Here is a 5,868-nt window from a genome sequence, read left to right on the forward strand (position 1 = left end):
AACACTCCAGGACAGATCCTCCTGTAACTCAATGCCTAGAAATCTAAACATTGTTACCCTCTCCACACAAATTCCGTCAATCAAAAGTGGCTGGACCTCGTTCTTCTGTCTCCTAAAGTCCACCACAAGCTCCTTTGTTTTCTTTGTATTTATGAGCAAGTTATTAACTCTGCACCACTCTGTCTTTAAACTACATCTCCCAAGATTCTTTGAGGAATACTGTGTGTTTTGAATATATGGTGTGTGTGCAGCCTTACTTAGCTCAACTTGTGGGGAATAGCATCGTTCAGAGATCTGAACTCCAGCCCGAAGTCTGATCTGGTACAGGCCAGACATACGGTGCGTTTAGCATTTGAGTGAAAGCTAAGTTTCTGAAGTAAGGTGGGGGGAAATGCCGTCTGAGTAAGCATGTAAGCTTCTGTTTTGTCAGAGTCATTATTAAGACCAAATCTCCTACTTTATGTTGCTTTTGGATCACCCCGATGCGTAAGAACACTTCGGTTTACCGGCTGGGGCGCTGTTCCTTTCCACTCGGTTGGAAACGCAGCAACAACACAGATGTTATCCTTGGGGAAATTCCAGAAATGTTTTGCGTAAGATGAGGGCACGAAGCCAGCTTTTCAGAAACAGAAGAAACATCAAGCATATGGTCTCGTTCACGCCTCACTCAAGAAGGGAAATTGGTCGGTTGTGTGTGAAGCGATAAAGTAGGTCAATGATAGGAGACGCGGTAAAGAATTTCAGCCTAATCCCCAGAGCGGTTAACACAAACAAAATTGACGTTGCTAATCCAAATTGAGTCTGTGGGGCTGTTTGCACAGGTGAGTAAGGGTTTTGTCGTCAGAATGTGTCAATCTTCAATAACCACCCTGTTTATGACCTTCTAATCTACGCACAGATTAGCTGAATAATATTAATTCCTGAAAGAAAGATAGCTCAGCTCTGTGACCACCATATTATACTGTATACATATTTCTGTTCTGCAATGATCTACAGACTCGACAGGTTTTTTTTACAACGAAACAAAAGGCACATTATTAAAATCTTATTTAAAAGGTAATGGCTGCATTCCACATAGGCAAAATGGCTAGTACTGTCAGTGGAAGGATTTATCCTTGCACAATTGAATGTTTTTCCCCTCCCTTCCCTCCATGCCCCCCTAAATCCATCCTAGGGTTTCTCCCAAACCTCAATTTCGAATGACACAGAAAGAAGAGGAGTGGGGGGTCCCATTGCACTAGCAGTATTACATGTGTGGAACTACTTACGGTAGTTGAATATCTCCCTAAAAGTCCATCCTGGGCATTAAAGCCAACAAATATAGGAAAAATCACAATATTTCTGAAAGGTGTTTGGTACAAGGAAAGCCACAGCCCCTATAATATTCTCCTTTTGTGACTATGATGTTGAACCTGAGATTTACGGATGAAGGGAGGTATACAAATTTAATAAATAATAGTAATTTTAGTCTTGCTTGGCCACTGCTAGTCTACAATTAGCTGAAAGCCAATTAATTTAAAGAAAGGGAAATTACAGCTATGGTTTCTTGCGACAGCTAGTACATTGCTATCATTGAAACTGCCCAGCCTCAAACAGAAAGTAGGAGGAGAGTTTCTCCTGAAACCCACCCCAAATCATCACCTCACCCCACTTGAGGGGCTCCTAAAATGGTCTCCCAGATCAAGTAAAACTGTCTTTTTTGCTGAGGGCTAAACGAAACTGACGCTCTGAAGGAGAAGGGACGCAGGTTTCATCGCATGTATATTGTAATTTCAGGTTGTTAAGAAATTGAACTGCATCCTTCTCACATTAATTTTTACAAGTCCAGCTGATGAAGAATTGATCAAGATTGGCTAATGAAGCATTGAATGAAATAGATTGGTTATCCGGAAACTCTGTTCTGGTGATATTTGGTTACAGGTGTATATATGTATATATTAAACTTTTGAATTACTGTATTCTACTGCGACTGGTGAAGAAGATTTAGAGACTTTAGTTGCAATTTCTGTTCATTTGCAGTAGTCTGTAAATAGTGTTTAGTGCCATTGTTATTGGCCATCATGTTGTGTTATTTTGTTCAGCTTGTCTATATTGCAACACAGGGGTCTGTTTACAGATAACAGTCGGCCTGGAATTCATCTACATGAGTCATAAGAGGCTAATTGGATCTAAAAATGGTGAAGGCCAGAGAGGATCATGGGAAGCTCAGAGGCAAGGGGAAGAAGTTTGAAAGAGAGCTTAGGTGAATTAGGGAGCATCAGCAGTAAGGAACAGATAGCCCTGAGGCATCAAATGTGAAGAGCCATCTCCTCTCAAAACATCCTGACAGAGGATGTCCAAAACCAGAATTATGTGCCCAGTACCAGAACACAGAGAACACAAAGGGATATCAGAAGCCTTCCTTCCTAAACATAAAATCACTTCAGAGTGCTGTAAATAAAACGATTCTAAGAAATATTATAGTGGATATTCATATGTGGTGCGATGAAGAGTTTTCTTTTTCCCTATCTATAGATGCCCCTTCATGGATCAATGCCTTGTCCTGGCGAAGGGGCTTGACTAACTCAGAGAAGCTATGAGCTATGCCATGCAGGGCCACCCAAGATGGACAGGTCATAGTGGAGAGTTTTGACTAAACGTGATCCACCTGGAGATGGAACTGGCAAGCCACTCCAGTATCCCTGCCAAGAAAACTCCATGGACAAAGACAACAGGCATATAAAAGTTATGACGCTGGAAGATGAGCCCCTCAGGTCGGAAGGCGTCCAACATGCTACTGAGGAAGAGCGGAGGACAAGTACAAGTAGATTCAGAGCTGATGAAGCGGCTGGGCCAAAGCCGAAAGGACGCTCAGTTGCGGATATGCCTGGAAGCGAAAGGAAAGTCCGATGCTGTAAAGAAAAATATTGCATAGGAACCTGGAATGTAAGAACCATGAATGGAGGTAAGCTGGATGTGGTCAAAAATGAGATGACAAGAATAAATATCGACATCCTGGGCATCAGTGAACTAAAATGGAAGGGAATGGGCGAATTCAGTTCGGGTGACTATCATATCTACTACTGTGGGCAAGAATCCTGTAGTAGAAATGGAGTGGCCCTCATAGTCAACAAAAGAGTGGCAAAAGCTGTAATGGGATGCAATCTCAAAAATGACAGAATGATCTCGATACGAATCCAAGGCAGACCTTTTAACATCACGGTAATCCAAGTTTATGCACCAACTACCGGAGCTGAAGAAAGTGAAATTGACCAATTCTATGAAGACCTACAACACCTTCTAGAAATGACACCAAAGAAGGATGTTCTTCTCATTACAGGGGATTGGAATGCTAAAGTAGGGAATCAAGAGATAAAAGGAACAACTGGCAAGTTTGGCCTTGGAGTTCAAAATGAAGCAGGGCAAAGGCTAATAGAGTTCTGTCAAGAGAACAAGCTGGTCATCACAAACACTCTCTTCCAACAACACAAGAGACGACTCTACACATGGATATCACCAAATGGGCAGCATCGAAATCAGATTGATTATATTCTCTGCAGCCAAAGATGGAGAAGCTCTATACAATCAGCAAAAACAAGACCTGGAGCTGACTGTAACTCAGATCATCAGCTTCTTATAGCAAAATTCCAGCTTAAACTGAAGAAAGTAGGAAAAACCACTGGGCCAGTAAGATACAATCTGAATCAAATCCCTTATGAATACACAGTGGAAGTGAGGAACAGGTTTAAGGATTTAGATTTGGTGGACAGAGTGCCTGAAGAACTATGGATGGAGGCTCGTAACATTATACAGGAGGCAGCAACGAAAACCATCCCAAGGAAAAGGAAATGCAAGAAAGCAAAATGGCTGTCCAACGAGGCCTTACAAATAGCGGAGGAGAGGAGGCAAGCAAAATGCAAGGGAGATAGGGAAAGATACAGGAAACTGAATGCAGATTTCCAAAAAACAGCAAGGAGAGACAAGAGGGTCTTCTTAAATGAGCAATGCAAAGAAATAGAGGAAAACAATAGAATGGGGAAAACCAGAGATCTGTTCAAGAAAATTGGAGATATGAAAGGAACATTTCGTACAAAGATTACCATAATCAAGGACAAAAGTGGTAAGGACCTAACAGAAGCAGAAGACATCAAGAAGAGGTGGCAAGAATACACAGAGGAATTATACCAGAAAGACATGGAGGTTTCGTACACCCCAGGTAGTGTGGTTGCTGACCTTGAGCCAGACATCTTGGAGAGTGAAGTCAAATGGGCCTTAGAAAGCACTGCTAATAACAAGGCCAGTGGAAGTGATGATATTCCAGCTGAACTATTTAAAATTTTAAAAGATGATGCTGTTAAGGTGCTACACCCAATATGCCAGCAAGTTTGGAAAACTCAGCAATGGCCAGAGGATTGGAGAAGATCAGTCTACATCCCAATTCCAAAGAAGGGCAGTGCCAAAGAATGCTCCAACTACCGCACAATTGCGCTCATTTCACACGCTAGCAAGGTTATGCTTAAAATTCTACAAGGCAGGCTTAGGCAGTATGTGGACCGAGAACTCCCAGAAGTGCAAGCTGGATTTCGAAAGGGCAGAGGAACCAGAGACCAAATAGCAAACATGCGCTGGATTATGGAGAAAGCTAGAGAGTTCCAGAAAAACGTCTACTTCTGCTTCATTGACTATGCAAAAGCCTTTGACTGTGTCGACCACAGCAAACTATGGCAAGTTCTTAAAGAAATGGGAGTGCCTGATCACCTCATCTGTCTCCTGAGAAATCTCTATGTGGGACAAGAAGCTACAGTTAGAACAGGATATGGAACAACTGAGTGGTTCAAAATTGGGAAAGGAGTACGACAAGGTTGTATATTGTCTCCCTGCTTATTTAACTTATATGCAGAATTCATCATGCGAAAGGCTGGACTAGATGAATCCCAAGCCGGAATTAAGATTGCCGGAAGAAATATCAACAACCTCAGATATGCAGATGACACAACCTTGATGGCAGAAAGCGAGGAGGAATTAAAGAACCTTTTAATGAGGGTGAAAGAGGAGAGCGCAAAATATGGTCTGAAGCTCAACATCAAAAAAACCAAGATCATGGCCACTGGTCCCATCACCTCCTGGCAAATAGAAGGGGAAGAAATGGAGGCAGTGAGAGATTTTACCTTCTTGGGCTCCTTGATCACTGCAGATGGTGACAGCAGTCACGAAATTAAAAAACGCCTGCTTCTTGGGAGAAAAGCAATGACAAACCTAGACAGCATCTTAAAAAGCAGAGACATCACCTTGCCGACAAAGGTCCGTATAGTTAAAGCTATGGTTTTCCCAGTAGTGATGTATGGAAGTGAGAGCTGGACCATAAAGAAGGCTGATCGCCGAAGAATTGATGCTTTTGAATTATGGTGCTGGAGGAGACTCTTGAGAGTCCCATGGACTGCAAGAAGATCAAACCTATCCATTCTTAAGGAAATCAGCCCTGAGTGCTCCCTGGAAGGACAGATCGTGAAGCTGAGGCTCCAATACTTTGGCCACCTCATGAGAAGAGAAGAATCCTTGGAAAAGACCCTGATGTTGGGAAAGATTGAGGGCACAAGGAGAAGGGGACAACAGAGGACGAGATGGTTGGACAGTGTTCTCGAAGCTACGAACATGAGGTTGACCAAACTGCGGGAGGCAGTGCAAGACAGGAGTGCCTGGCGTGCTATGGTCCATGGGGTCACGAAGAGTCGGACACGACTAAACGACTAAACAACAACAAATCTATAGATGACCATAGAAGCATTGACTAGAAATAAAAAGTACTGTTTATAATAGTAAAAAAAGGCAACCCATGTTGTTAACTAACTCATTCTGAGGTGAAATACTGTGTTAAAAGTGTAATTAGAC

General features: G+C 42.5%; 1 long non-coding RNA gene across 1 annotated transcript; it reads left to right on the plus strand.

Moving 5' to 3' along the window:
* Positions 1-638: 638 nt before the first annotated feature.
* On the plus strand, positions 639-1,958 carry LOC148683790 (uncharacterized). Its single transcript, XR_015946574.1, has 2 exons — positions 639-821; positions 1,777-1,958. It is a non-coding gene; the product is annotated as an uncharacterized LOC148683790 (long non-coding RNA).
* Positions 1,959-5,868: the final 3,910 nt, after the last annotated feature.

Source organism: Zootoca vivipara, chromosome 12, assembly GCF_965207765.1.
Source record: "Zootoca vivipara chromosome 12, rZooViv2.hap1.1, whole genome shotgun sequence".
NCBI classification, from domain to species: domain Eukaryota; kingdom Metazoa; phylum Chordata; class Lepidosauria; order Squamata; family Lacertidae; genus Zootoca; species Zootoca vivipara.